Raw genomic sequence first — 15,865 nt, 5'->3', positions numbered from 1 at the left:
ACCTCCTGTTGAAAGAGCAACCAGGTAAGGGCAAGAAAGTGTTATCTACACGTAGATGTATGTGCTTTATTTCGCTATAGCTGTGGTTAATTCATATTTGAACCACAACGCATGCTGTGTATACAGTCCATTCATTAGAAAAAGAATAGCGGGTGCCTGGATGGCTCAGTTGGTTGGGCCTCTGACTCTTGATTTTGGCTCAGGTCATGATCTCGGGGTCCTGAGAGTAGCCCTATCCGTGTCTGGGGCTCTGTGCTCAGTGGGGAGTCTGCTCCTCTCCCTCTTCTTCTCCCTTTGCTCCCACCCCCACCCCACCCCATGTATTGGCACGCAAGCTCTCTCACTCTAAAAATAAATAAATAAATTAAAATCTTTTTTTTAAAAAAACTAGTCAAATTAGTGATACCAAATATTGTCATAGTTGGAACTCTTAGGAGAAGACAAAATAGAGTTCTCTGTGTACTCTAGTATGGTTCTAATTTTAAGATTATAAATTACTAGTAAGTGGGGTTGGGTGGCACGTAAAAATAAAAATCAGTGAAAGGAGTTGAATTTTTGGATTGGCTCACAGCCACTGGAGAGCTTACTTGGAAAACCGCTTGAGTCCTATTATGTTGGGTTTCTCCAAATTTCATGTAGAAATCCTAGTTTGGGAATATTCTGGAGCTTTCATTACCACCCTCATACCTGAGTAAGTCCCCATTCTTCTTCTCTGAACTGTCCACATGACAATAGTTTACCTAGGCTCATATGGTGCAGATACAAGTCCAAAACCGACGGCAGCCCCCTCACGTATTTAAAAAGAGATAATCCAAACATAGAACTGAAAGGGACTATGAGGACCAGAATCAAATTATCCAAGAAGGAATGATAAAACAGTTGTTATAATTGTGCCAGAAATATGATAAGCTAGAAGGAGTGGAGACAAATGACTTTATTGAAGTTCTAGAAGGAAAAAATGGATTCCACGTGTCCTAAATCCAGATATTATTCTCCAAAGACCATGTTTAATAGCTGAACGAAACAAAGAACAAAATAATACCCTTCGGGGACAAATAGAGAAGCCGAAACCAATAACTGCCTACTCTACATTTATGACTTTTCCCAGCTGAGCAGCCATTGGCTCAACGTTAATCTAACTTAAGACGTTTGCTTCTGCATTTGCTATTTACCTGGCCTCATGTCAGCCTCCTTAGCTAATTTCTTCAGGTCAGTACCTGTCCTCGAAGACATCCTTTAATAAAAAGGGCAGCAAAATGACAAACTGTGCTTTACCCTTCTGGGCAAAGAAGTAACAATTTGCTTTTTTGTTCTGTTTTAATTCATTTGGGGGGGAGAGAGAGTGCATGAATTGGGAGGTCAGGGCAGAGGCAGAGGGAAAAGGAGACTCCTGGCTGAGCAGGGAGTCAGACATGGGGTTCCATCCCAGGACCCGGAGATCATGACCTGAGCTTAAGGCAGGTGCTTAAACAACTGAGCCACCCAAGCACTTCTCATTTGATTTTTTTTTTTTTTTTTAAGATTTTATTAATTTGACAGGAGAGAGAGCACAAGCAGAGGGAGAAGCAGGCCTCCCACTGAGCAGGGAGCCCAATGCTGACTGGATCCCAGGACCCCAGGGTCACGACCTGTGTTCAAGGCAGACACTTAACCACCTAACTGACTGAGCCACCCAGATGCCCCTCATTTGCTTTTTCAAGAGGGGATAGCCTCCTATTTTCCTTCAGTCCCCACAGTGACCAGGAAGAAGCAAAGCCTCAGCACTCGAGTTGGGCGATTCAGATGTCCTGCAGCGCTAAGTTAGTCCTCAGTGATTCCCTCTGCTTTGGACTGAGTGCCACCAATTTTGTTCTTGGGAACAAATGTCCCCTCTCCTGGTTCTTTTTCTGCTGCTTTTCCTCTGGTTGCATTTTCCAACTCATTCTGTGTCCCAGCTGTGTTCTCAACAATACCTCAACTTGATGGGACTTGGCACTTCTTTTAGTCACTGGTGTGTTATGAATCAAGCTTGTGAAAACCGCTTCCTTGGAAATTGTTAACACGGTTTCATTCCACAGGCAGAACTTTGCAGCCCTTGCCATCCTCCTCCATCGTAAAGCAACCCAAAGTTCCAAATGGGTTTTTATTAGAGTCTGGAATAGGTTCTCGGCAATGAGGGCTCAAATTTGGTGTTTCTATTGGGCAGAAGAGACGAGAAAATATTTTTTTATCTTGTCCCTACTCCAGGACCCCCATCTCACCAAAGGTACAAAAGAAGTAAAACCTAATTCATTTCTATTAACGTAAACAACTAGCAGTTTCACTGTTTTGGCTAAAGAAATCCTCCCATTAAATAGTAAACAGGCCAAATAAGGAAATGATTCATCTTGCCAAGTTCACTGGCCATAATTTTGTTGGCAAGTGTTATCTGACACGGAATAATAGAATTTCAACATTGGAAGAGATTTGAAAAGGCATATAGTCGAACCATCCAATGGATGCTCCAATGTCCTTTATGCACCAGCAGCTTCAAAACCTGGCTGCACATCAGAATAATTGAAGGCACTTGTTCAAAATAAAACTCATTTGGCCTCACCCTGGTGAGATTCCGATTCAACAGGCCTGGGTGGACCTGTTTATTTTGAATAACCCCCAGGTGATCCTGATGCAGCCACTCCACAGAACAGTGTTCCAGAACCACCACACAGCCTCGCCGTGTTTGGAGTCTGCAGAGTGTCAGCCTCTGCTTTGTCTTCTCCCGCACCTGGCCCTCTCTGCCTTCCAAAGTTGCCGAATTGGGGCAGCTCTGACTGTTGAAAAAATTCCTCCTCTGTCTCCGTGGAAATACTTATTCTGATAGCTTTTTTCCTATGCTCCCCTCCTACCCCTTGGAGCTACACAGAGGCCATCTGACCACCGCTGAGCCTTCAGATATTGGACAGTGGTGTTCATGGTCCATCCAGAGGTCTCTTCTGCAAACTAAACACCCCTCACTGCTGTGACAGTTCCTGTGCACCTTGGTTCTGACCTCCCCAGTGGGTTTCCTCTCTTGGGGGGCCCTATCTTTGGGCTTTAGAATCCAGCAGACATAAATTATAATAGAAGCTATTCTCCCTAGCTGAGTGGTTTGGGCACTTCGTGATATTTAGCCTTTGTGAACCTGAGTTCAGTCATGCATGAAGTGATGATACAGCTCATTGCTCAGGGCGCTTGGGGGGTCCAGCACAGACCCTGTTGCCCAGCTGGCCTCAAAGACAGCCCCCTTCTCCCTCCTGGTTTGTCCATCTTTCGCTTGGAGTGCGGCATTGAAAGTAGCACCATTAAATAGAAACGGAAAGTGAGAGGCATCTGGGTGGCTCAGTAGTTGAACGTTTGCCTTTGGCTCAGGTTGTGATCCAGGGTCCTGGGATGGAGTCCCACATAGGGCTTCCCGCAGGGAGCCTGCTTCTCCCTCTGCCTATGTCTCTCCCTCTCTCTGTGTCTCTCATGAATAAATAAATAAAATCCCCCCCCCAAAAAAAAAAAGGAAATGGAAAGGGAGCCACCTGTCTTTTTAAACTTTTGTGGCAATCACATTGAAAGAGTAAAAAACAGGTGAAATTCATCTTAATCTATCCCAGTTAATCCAATTTACCTAAAATATTTCAACATATCCATAATAAGAAATTGTACATTTTTCTACCCTAAATCTTCAAAATCTGATGTGTTTTACTCTTGCTGCATATCTTAGTTTGGGCTAGCTTCCTTTCAAGTGCTCAAGAGAGACGTGTGTATCTGATGGAGCAGATTTAGGGATGTAGCTGTTTCTACCCTAGGCCTGTAGCCCTTCCACCATCAGGAACCTCGCTCCTTCTGCTCCCACCCTTGGAAAGTTTTTCTGTCTCAAGATTCATCTCTGGCCCAAAGCCTGTCCCTTTTGCACATCTGTTTTTAAATCCTGAGCTATTAATTCAGTTCTTCAGGGGTTACCAGTTGAACACCAATATAGGCTAAGAACTGGGGATACCGGTTCTTGTCCTGCGAGCATTTGAATCTAGTTAAGAAATATACCCATAGAACTATAAAATCAAGGCAGAGTTATTAGGTACAAAAAAACCATAAATATATTGAGACCTTTTATTGTCTTAACCACTGACAAAATAATTCCTCTCAGAGGTGGAATGGCCTCTGGCCATGTAGGCTCCTTCCCTGCTTCACCCATGTTCCCAGATCTTTACTGTACCACACCCACAGATGTCCTGGGCAAATCAAAATTTACTTTGGCTGTTGGTGCAGGTTGGGATTAAAAGAATTGGCTAAGGTGATGCAGTGCCAACATACATTGTGAGGAAGGACCCCAGAGGAAGAGTGGTGGTGAGCGTATGCCCACATCCCCACACTGGCCAAGACCGAACAGAAATCTCATGGAAGGCTTGGAATTTCAGGGGGCATGGGACAAGGATTGAGTGATTGTGCTAGGCCAGTGGTTCTCAAACTTCAGTGGGCATTGCAGTCATTTGGGAAGTTTATAGAAATCCCCATTGTCAAGATGGCACCTCAGAGCATTTCATCCAAATCTCTGGGGATGGGACCCAGGCATCATTATGTTCTAAAACTCCCCCAAGAAGATTCTAGGGCAGCTAAAGTTGGGGACTAATGATTTTAAGAAGTGCTTCTCAAACTTTCACATCTGTAAGTCCTCTGAGAAGCTCCTTAAAGTACAGATTCTGACTCAGCAGGTCTGGCATGGGACTGAGACAGCATTTCTAACCTGCTGTCGGGTGGGCTCTATGCTCTCTAGAAAGTAGCAAGGTCTAGATCTCAAGGGGCTGGAGACCCTGCTTTTTACTGGGTTCTGGGGCTGGAAAGTTGCCTATCCTCTGGGCTCAGGGAAAATAAACAATAAAGCAGGAACATGAAGGACAGGTGGGATTTTAAAAGATGAGAAGGGAAGAAAGTGCATTTCAGCAGAAAATAACCATGTCTTGTCCCCACAGAGTCCAAAAAAAAAAAAGGGCATATGTTTGGGAAAAGGAGTTCCCAGTGAAGGGGACAAGCTGGCAGGGCAACCAGAAGAAAGCACAGCTTTCTGAAAATACCTAGTGATTAGCTCTTTGCAAACAAGGGACATGTGGGTGTGAAAAGGGATTGAATACGTAGAGCCAGACGGGTTTTGAAAACTACCGATGTCCTGACTTGAGCTGCTGCTCCTGGAGAAGGGTGAAGGAGAAACTGTAACAAACGCAAAGTCACAAACATACTAACATACTAACACTTACTTTTCTTGGAAAGAAAAATGTAAGTTCTCCTCTCTTATCTCCAGTTTCCCTATCACCAGGTACCAGATCCAAAATCCTCAGCTAATGTGTCCCAGCAATTTGGCAGTCCCTGAATGAAAAGCAAAGATCTTGTCATTTCCCACTACATCCCCTGAATATCAATGCCCCTGCCTTCAAGCCTTTGAGCATTTTTGGATTAGAGCAAACCTCCTTGCTCTGATCCTATCTGCCACCAGCAGCTCCATGCCAGCTGCCCCTTCTCATTAAAACAGATCCAGGGCACACAAACCACATCCCAGTCCTTCCTCATGGCCCCCCTGAAATTGTAAGGCAGTTGTTGGCTCTTGATAAACCTGCTCTGGCTAACCATGACACACATAGTTTGCCTTCCACTCTCTGCTCTACCTGTTCACACTTTATTCATGTATAATAAACTCTTGTTTTTAAGATTTATTCATTTATTTTAGCATGAACGGGGGAGAGGCAGAGAGAAAGGGAGAGAATCCCAAGCAGACTCCCTACTGAGTGTGGAGCCTGACACAGGGCTCCATCCCATGACCCTGAGATCAGAACCTGAACTGAAACCAAGACTCAGGCTTTCAACTGACTAAGCCACAGAGGCACCCCTACCACATAAACTCTTAATCTTTTACTTCACAGCTTTTTTAAAAAATATTTTATTTATTTATTCATGAGAGACAGAGGCAGAGACCTAGGCAAAGGTCTCCCTGCAGGGAACCCGATCAGGGGAAACCAGCTCTGATCAACTTATGCAGAAAAGGAATTTTTTGACAGTGTATTTTGCTCTGCTTCTTTGTCTCCTACTTTGAGATGTGAAACCTTGGGCAAGAGCATCTGATATGCTAAGCCAAGCCACATGTCAACAGATGCACAGTTGGGGCAGGAATGTGGCTAGAATTTGCTCTTTTTGGCTATGATGGGAAGTGGGCTCTGTGGATCTCCAGACATACAGTGAGGAATTCCCCAAACTTGGGAATGGGGTTTAGATGACTGCCAGCCAAAGAAACCAGGATTTTCAGAGCCGATGTGGGGCTTGATCCCAGGACCCTGAGATCCCAACCTGAGCCAAAGACGCTCAACCAACAGCCACCAGGTGCCCCAGTTGTTTAATATATAAAATAAGATTTATTTTTGCTGCTGGAAGTTAGATGTCTCTTTCCTTTCTGACTTGCCCTCCTGATAAGCAGCCGGGGGCAGGTGTTAGATGGTCCAGGTGTTTTTGGAAATTCTGCTAAGAGTATGTTAAGCTTGAGACATTAAATTTGTGTTTAATGGGATGTGTTTATGTAGTCAGCGTCACTCCTTGTGTAGTTGAGCTGTCGCTGGCTGAGCTGATATGGAAAACGCACCTACCTAATCTGGAGAGTTTTATCTGATGCTGTACACAAGTGCTACTTGAATTCACAGGGAAGAAGTGTTGAATTATCCATACGTTCAAAGCCTAGAAGTGGATGTGGGGAGGGAGTTAATAGAACACTCTGAAAAAGATGGGAACTAAAAAAAAAGGGGGGGAACTGCTTTGAGAGACCAGTGTGGGTCTCATGAAAGAGGAGGGAGCTAAGCAATGAATGATTTCTGAGCAATAAATAAATACACAAAGAGGGGCTTGGGAAGCAGGTGCATTCCAGTCTCAAGATATTTTATTGTGATCTCAAACTGGTTGAATGTGAAACTGCCTGTTAGTTAGGAGATAGAGCAAGTTCAGGAGCTTGAAAGTATAATAGGCACCAGTTACATGTGATGAAAGTTTAAGGAGGGTACATCACAGGATGCTAGACTGATGTCAGAAATCCTACTGGGGGATGCCTGGGTGGCTCAGCGGGTGAGCATCTGACTTTGGCCCAGGGCATGATCCTGGAATCCCGGGACCGGGATCGAGTCCCACATCGGGCTCCTTGCATAGAGCTTGCTTCTCCCTCTGCCTGTGTCTCTTCTTCTCTCTGTGTCTCTCATGAATAAATAAAGTCTTTTAAAAAATCATATTGGGAGAGAAGGCACGGTGCAGTGAAGGCAGGGTGTCCTCCCCCAGAGGAGGTCGTGCTTCTAGCGGCACCCCCAGTTTACCCCCCACCGCACCCCCACACACACACACATCTGCACTGCTGATAAAAACTACACTTTTCATAGTTTTGGGGTTTGCCACCTGGGAACTCTTCAAGGGCAAGGTCTTATTGATGATGTTTGTATCTGCTGCACCTGGCAGAGGGCCTGGATACCCCCCTCCTCCCACCCCAAAGTAGGCTCTCAAGATGTTTGCTGAATTAAAATACCACGCAAGATCTATGAACACCACCTGGTGCCCTGCTAGCTAACAAAGGTTAATAACAGCAAGGTGCTCTTAGAATAAAAGGCTTATGTGGAAAACCAACTAAGGGGGTTCTGGGACCACAGATCCTTTCCCCTCTACTTCCAATGCCAGGGAATGTGGGCAGACAACTGTATGTGGCCAAGGCAGGGGGCTCTGTGGTCACAGTAGAAGCAAAGGTAGCAGAACTTGCCATAACCTGGGTAGAAGCCAAAAGAAGAGACAAAGGTATTGCAGAACACCCTTGAGAACAAGCAAAAGAGAAAAAAGAAAACAATTGCATGGAAACTAAATCCACGTATACCATTGCATTTGCACATTTAAGTAGAATTGTACATAAAGATATAGACACGAACCAATTTTTAAAAGCTCTTAGAGAAGTGACCCTTAGATGAGTAGGTCATGACAGCCCAGTACCAAGAACCCCTCCAGGGTGCACTGCCCAGTTTTAATCAACGTATAAAAATATAAAACAACGGCTACAGCCGAGGACTGATACCATCATGCCAGGCTCTTCCAAGTGGAGTGTTCAGCAGTGAGGGTCGGAGGACGGGTCTAGAGCCGGGCATACCTTACCTTGAACAAGAAGAGGTGTGACATGATGACAACATCCACCTGGAAACAACAGTTTATTCAAATTGGGGACACTTTGCTCAGTGAGTATGTAAGAAGGCACCACGAGGGAACAGAGAAGGTCTGAAGGGCCACGGAGGAAATGGGGGTAGATTATTACGTATGCATGAAGTATGCCATGAGATAGGATGCCACCACCAACAGCTGAGGACCACCACTTGTTTCATTAAGTCAGCTTTAGAACTTTCTTGGCTTCCCTAGAGTATTTTTATTGTTTCTCCATTTTTTCCCCTTTTAACTCTTCTGAAATAATTTCAGATTTGCAGAAAAGTTGCAAGCATACTACCCAGATTCACCAGTTGTTAGTGTTTTGCTATATTTGCATTATCATGCTAGATACACACATTTTTTTTTTTGCACTGAGAGTAAGTTGCAGACATCCTATCTTCTCTCCCCCTATATATTTCTACATGTTCATCCAGACATAAAAACATTCTTTTGTGGGGCACCTGAGTGGCTCAGTTAAGTGACCAACTTGATTTTGGCTAAGGTCACAATCTCAGGGTCATGAAATCGAGCCCCACATCAGACTCTATACTAGGTGTGGAACCTGCTTAAGATTCTCTCTCCCTCTGCCCCTACCCCTCAAAAACACAAAGCCATTCTTTTACATAACTATGTTACAGTGGTCAAGATTAGGAAATTTAATATGGTTACAAATTATTACCAAATACATTCAAATTTTGCCAATTGTCCCCATATATCCTATATTCTTAGCACTGCCCAGTGGAACTTCGTGCCACAATGGAAAAGGCCGTTGAGTCCTTAAAATGAGCTCAGTGTGACAGAGGAACTCAATTTTTAATTATATTTAATTTAAATTAATTTTCATTGAAATAGCCACATGTCCCAGTGGCTGGTGGTTAACATGCAGCTTCCATCTTCCTGGCTTTAAATGAATAATTTTGAAACTCCGAGCACTGTCAGGAGAATTTCTCTTTCTCATAGGTCACAGACTGGGGTCCACCAGCTGAGTATGATGGTCCGATGTGCCTTGTTGAGCAGCATGGTGTGTTCTCAAAAAGTTGAATGAGTTGTCTACAGGTAAAAATCCTATAGTTGCACACAAGACTTAGAATGCCTGGCTTTTCACTTAAAATCAGAAGGCGTGGCAACACAGCACCTCCTTCCCACAGGGCCCTCCTCTATGTGGGCTTTGGAGGCTTCAAGGTACTTCCCAGACCCACCGAGGAAGGGTGTTTAGACTCCCCCACACACAGTGCCTGTGCTCCTCAGGTGCTTTCACTGGGGCTGCATTACTCACTTTAGAATCTCAACCCTGGACGGGAGGAAAGTGGGTGAAGGCTCTGTCAGCCTGACACAAAATGCTTCTCAGTGGGTGGTGCCAGTTTCCCCAAGGGAAGAGAAGCATGATGGGGACACCAGATTCCATTTGAATTAACCAACATTCTCCTCTCCAAAGAATTTCTTCTATTTCCTCAGGCTAAATTCCAAGAATTCCCTGCTGCATGGATTACCCCACTGGAAACCGATGAGAAGTCAAGGGTTGACACCTTAGGCCAATGAGAGTAGCACCTCTTCGCTGAGCCACGGGAGGTTGTCTGAATTCTCCCACAGATGCTGCTCAGAACCCCAGCTACCCCAAGCATTTGCCTGATGGGCTTGCAAAAGATTCCCCTTTCTGAAACATGAGCTCTAGAGGAGTGTGTGTATGTATAATGAACTTTTAACTTCAAATCCCGTAGAACTGGGACGCCCGGGTGGCTCAGTGGTTGAGTGTCTGCCTTCGGCTCAGGGCATGATCCCGGGGGGTTCTGGGATCGAGTCCCACTCTGGGCTCCCTGCAGGGAGCCTGCTTCTCCCTCTGCCTGTGTCTCTGTCTCTCTCTCTCTCTCTCTGTATCTCTCATGAATAAATAAATAAAATCTTTATGAAAAAAATCCTATAGAACTATTGTGACAGTAGTACAGAGTTCCCATGTCCCTGGCACCAGTATCCCCTTCAGTACTTCACATCCATAGGGTGTGTTGGTTACGATTAACGAATTGATATGGATATATCATTATTATCAAAAGTTTATACTGTACTCAGATTTCCTTTATTTTTACCTACTGTCCTTTTTCTGTCCCAGGGTTCCATCCAGGATACCATATTACATTTAGTTGTCTCTAGGTTTCTCTTGGCTGTGACCATTTGTTTTTGATAACCTCAGTAGACTGGAAGAGTACTGGTCAGGGATCCCACAGAACGTCCCTCAATTAGGATCTGTCAGATGTTTTTCGCATGATTGGACTGGTTATGTGTTTTGGGAATGAAGAGCACAGAGGTGAAGTGCTGTTTTCATCACATATCAAGGATGTATTGTCAACATGACATCATCTGTCATTGTGACACCTGGCTTGAAGTACTGTATGTCAGCTTCCCCCACTGTAGAGTCACTTTTTCCCTCCTTTCCATACTGTACTTTTTGGAAGGAAGTCACCACATGCAGCCCACACTTAAGGGATAAGAAGCTCTACCCTACACCTTGAGAGTAGTGTTTACATAAAATGTTTGGAATCCCTTTCCATGAGAGATTTCTCTGTTCTCCCTCAGTTTGTTTGTTTGTTTGTTTATTTTATTTATTTATTCAGTCATTTATGTATACTAGTAGACTCATGGGTATTTATTTTCTGTTTTGAGTTCTAATCCAATAATGCTACTTCATTGTGTTGCTCAAATTATTCCAGCTTCGGCCACTGGGAGCTCTTTCAGTTGGCTCCTGTGTCCTGTTAACATACCTTATCGTGGCGGGATTGTTTTGTTTTGTTTTGTTTAGCACTTCCTTGCTTTCTGGGATTCTAAGATGCTTCAAGCATCTAGTATATTTCCAGCTCCTAGAAGGACCACAGGGATCTGGTTTCTTTTATTGGAGAATGGTATTAGTGACCAAGATTTGGGGGCTAGGTGTGCTTGTTGGGACTAGGGTATCTTTGCTTATAGGCCCCCTCAGCTGACAGACCAAGGAGCATTTATACTAACCTGTGTCTATATACATATTTTGAAATATTTCTATACATAACTATCTGTATCTATATTAAGCTAACCATGAGTTCATGCTGTTGTTTTTGGCCCTAATCCCTCATCATATGGAATATTCTAACCTCCCACTCCAAAGGATGGTTCCCTTCACTTGCTATCCATATACCTAACTGTTCAACTCCAATATACATGTATAGCAATGTATACAGGTTAACCCACGGCTAACCCATAACCCTCCATAGAAACAACTTTATTAACTAGAGACAGTGCTTATGTACAGATTCTTTTGCCTTTAGTCTTGTAGACTCCACTCATATCCAAAGTTACTTAGGTCCCCCGCTCTTTCAGTGACATTTTTTATATATCTGTAATATGATTTGCTTTGTTGCATTCTATCATAAGATTTCCCAGCTTGCTAAAGGGCCTGTTTGCAGCATACATTCAGGTTCATTCTTTGTGCTATAAATTTCTGTGGGTTTTGACAAATATATAGTGTCATGTATCCACCACTACAGGATTATATGGTATGGTTTCACTCCCCTAAAAATCCTCCATACTCCACCCATTCAGTACTCCTTTCCTCCTGCTGACAACCACTAATCTTTTTTATTTCTCTATTTTTGCATTTTCTAGAGTTTCATGTAATTGGAGTCATAAACTGTGTAGTCTTTTCAAACTGGCTTCTTTTGTTTAGCAATACATATTTAAGATTTTTCTGGCTTGATAGCTCATTTCCTTTTATCACTGAACAACATACCTATACCACAATTTGTTCATCCATTATCATATTGGACATCTTGGTTGCTTCCAATTCTTAGAAATTATGAATAAAGCATCTATAAACATTCACATGCAGATTGTTATGCACACATCAGTTTTCAGATCAGTTGGGTAAATACCTAGAAGCACAATTGCTGGATCATATGGTAAGCCTATGTTTAGCTTTGCAAGAAACTGTCACTGTCTTCCAAAGTGGCTGTAGTATTTTGCGTTCTCACCAGTAACAAAGGAGACTTCCATTGCTACATAATCCTTGCCAGCAATTGGTGGTGGTGTCAGATTTTTGGATTTTTTTCATTTTTCATTTTTTTTCATCATGATAAGTGTACTCTTTAATCCCCATCACCTATTTCATCCATCCCCCCACCCACCTCCACTCTGGTGGACATCAGTTTGTTCTCTAAGAGTCCATTTTGTGGTTTGTGTGTGTCTCTCTCTTTCTCCCTTTACTCGTTTGTTTTGTTTCTTAATCTCACATATAAGTGAGATCATATGGTATTTCTGACTGACTGATTTTACTTTGCACTATATTCTCTAGCTCTGTCCGCGTGGTTGCAAACAGCAAAATTTGGGTTTTTGGTGTTGAGTTGTATCCGTTCTGTATATATTTTGGATTCTAACCCTTTACTGGGTATGTCACTTACAGATATCTTCTCCCATTCAGTAGGTTACCATTTAGTTGTGTTGTTTCCTTCCTGTGCAGAAGCTTTTAATTTTGAAGTAATCCTGATAGCTTATTTTCACTTTTATTCCCCTTGCCTCCAGAGACACATCTAGAAAAATGTTGCTACAACCAATGTCAAAGACATTAGTGCCTGTGTTCCCTTCCAGGATTTTCATGGTGTCAGGTCTCACATTTAGGTCTGCAAGCCATTTTGAGTTTATTTTTGTGTATGGTGAAAGAAAGTGGTCCAGTTTCATTTTTTTCCATGTAGCTGTCAAGTTTTTCCAACACCATTTGTTGAAGAGACTGTCTTTTTCTCCACTGTGTAGTCCTTCTTCCTTTGTCAGATTGACTACATAATTGTGGGTTTATTTCTAGGTTTTCTATTCTTTTGATCTATATATCTCTTTATGCCAGTACCATACCATTTTAATTACTACTGTTTTGTAATATAACTTGAAGTCTAGAATTGTAATACCCCTAGTTTTTGTTTTTCTTTTTCAAGATTGCTTTGGCTATTCGAGATCTCTTGTGGTTCCATATCAATTTTAGGATTGCTTGTTCTACTTCTGTGAAAAATGCTGTTGGTATTTTAGTAGGGATTGCATTAAATGTGTAGATTGCTTTGGATAATATAGACATTATAACAATATTCTTCCAGCCTGTGAGCATGGAATGTTTTTCCATTTCTTTGTGTCATCTTTTGTTTCTTTCATCGATGTTTTCTAGTTTTCAGAATACAGGTCTTTTGCCTCTTTGGTTAAGTGTTATTACTAGATATTTTATCAGTTTGGGCACAGTTGTAAATGGGATTGTCTTCTTAATTTTTTTTCTGCTGCTTCATTATTAGTGTGTAAAAATGCACCAAATTTCTGTACATTGATTTTTTTTATCCTGTGACTTTACTGAATTCTTTTATCAGTTCTGGTAGTTTTTTGGTGGAATCTTTAGTTTTCTACATAGGGTATCATGTCATCTGCAAACAGTAAGAGTTTTATTTCTTCTTACACATTGGATGCCTTTTCTTTTTGTTGTATAATTGCTGTGGCTAGGACTTCCAGTATTGTGTTGAGTAAAAGTGGTGAGCATGGACATTCTTGTCTTGTTCCTGACCTTACGGGAAAAGCTTTCAGTTTTTCCCCATTGAATATTATGTTGGCTGTGGGTCTTTCATACAAGGACTTTATTGTATTGAGGTATGTTCCATCCAGACCTATTTTACAGATGGTTTTTATCATGAAGGGATATTGTACTTTGTTGAATGCTTTTTCTGCATCTATTGAAGTGATCATATGGTTTTTATCTTTTCTCCTATTGATGTGATGTGTCATGTTGTTGTTTTGTGAATATAGAACCACCCTCGCATCCCAGAAATTAAATCACACCTGATCATGGTATATGTTTTTTAATGTATTATTGGATTCGGTTTGTTAATATTTTGTTGAGGATTTTTGCATCAATATTCATGAGATATTGGCCCATAGTTCGTGTTCTCTCTCTCTCTCTCTCTCTCTCTCTCTTTGTGGTGTCTTTATTTGGGTTTGGAATCAGGGTAATACTGGCCTCATAGAATGAATTTGGAAGTTTTCCTTCCTCTTCTATTTTTTGAAGTATTTTGAGAAGAATAGGTATTAACTCTTCTTTAAATGTTTGGTAGAAAACCAATAAAATTTGGTAGAATTTGCCTATGAAGCTATCTTGTCCTGGACTTTTGTTTTTGGGAATTTGTTGATTATCGATTCAATTTCATTCCTGATAATTGATCTGTTCAAATTTTCTATTTCTTTCTGCTTCAGTTTTGGTGGGTTCTATGTTTCTAGAGACTTATCCATTTAAGTTGTCTAATTTGTTAACATATAGGTTTTCCCAATATTCTGTTACAATTGTTTGTATTTCTGTGGTGTTGATTGTTATTTCTCCTCTTTCATTAGTCATTTTGTTTATTTGGGTTATTTGGGTCTTCTCTCTCTCTTTGTGTCTGGATAAAGGTTTATCAATTTTCTTGACCTTTTCAAAGAACCAGCTCCTGGTTTCACTGATCTGTTCTATTGACTTTTTTTTAGTTTCTATATCATTTATTTCTGCTCTAATATTTATTATTTCCCGCCTTTTGCTAGGTTTGGGTTTTGTTTGTTCTTTTTCTAGCTCATTTAGGTGTAGGGTTAGGTTGCTTACTTGAGATTTTTCTTGTTCTTAAGGTAGGCCTATATTGCTATAAATTTCTCTCTTAGAACTGCTTTCATTGCATCCCAAAGATTTTGGACCATTGTGTTTTCATTTTCATTTTTTTTCCATGTAATTTGTTATTTCTTCTTTGATTTCTTGGTTGACCTATTCATTGTTTAGTGGAATGTTATTTAACCTCCATATATTTTTGTTCTTTCTAAATTCTTTCTTGTGGTTAATTTCTAGTTTCATGGCATTATGGTCAGAAAAGATGTCAATTTTAGTCATCTAATAAGTATGTAGTGGTAACTTGTTTTAGTTGGAGTAATTATTAAGTATAACACTCTATACCCAAGGGGGGGGGGGAGAAATGGCTCATATATTAAATCACATGAAAATAGGTTACAAAAATAATAAGAAATTGGGGGCTCCTAGGAGGCTCAATTGGTTAAGCATCCAGCTTCATCTCAGGTCATGATCACAGGGTCCTGGAATCGAGCCCCATGTTGGGCTCCCTGCTCAGCTCTGCTTCTCCCTCTTCTTCTGCCCTTTCGCCCAATTGTACTCTCTCTCTCTCTCTCTCTCTCAAATAAATAAAATCTTTTTAAAAATAATAAAACAAGTTAAATAAAACAAAAAAAATTGGCATTGCCAAACAGCTGGAGTAGTTTATTATTGCACTTCTATTAGCAATAATCGTGCCTCGGATAAACCTCATTGGCTACGATACTGCCACTGTGCAAAGCTATTATTGCACTTCTATAGTAAGTTTAGCTTTATGTTGCAAACACAGTTTCCTTTAAAGAGGAAGCATATGAGATTACATGGAAAGACAAAAATGTTTCTGCCTCAGTTTAAGTAGAAATTTATCTTATAAACTTGGTTTTTTTGTTGTTTTTTGTTAATCTTTGAACTTTGAACTAATAGGCATTGGATACCATAAAAGATGGAGTTAGCAACCAGTTTTACAACTGTAGTAACATGCCTCCAGAAGTTCCTTATATCTTCCTTTCATGGAAGCTGCCCTCCATCAGCCATCTCTTCCAAGAGTTATGGTTTCCTGAAATGTGTGTCTGA

The 15,865-nt window shown here is 41.6% G+C and overlaps 1 pseudogene; it reads right to left on the bottom strand.

The window, feature by feature from the left end:
* Positions 1 to 15,410: 15,410 nt before the first annotated feature.
* LOC121479163 lies at positions 15,411 to 15,535 on the bottom strand (annotated as a pseudogene).
* Positions 15,536 to 15,865: the final 330 nt, after the last annotated feature.

The sequence above is a fragment of the Vulpes lagopus genome, chromosome 19 (genome assembly GCF_018345385.1).
Source record: "Vulpes lagopus strain Blue_001 chromosome 19, ASM1834538v1, whole genome shotgun sequence".
Classification (NCBI taxonomy): domain Eukaryota; kingdom Metazoa; phylum Chordata; class Mammalia; order Carnivora; family Canidae; genus Vulpes; species Vulpes lagopus.
Note: the sequence above shows the minus strand (reverse complement) of the source record. Positions and strands in the feature narration are given on the sequence as shown.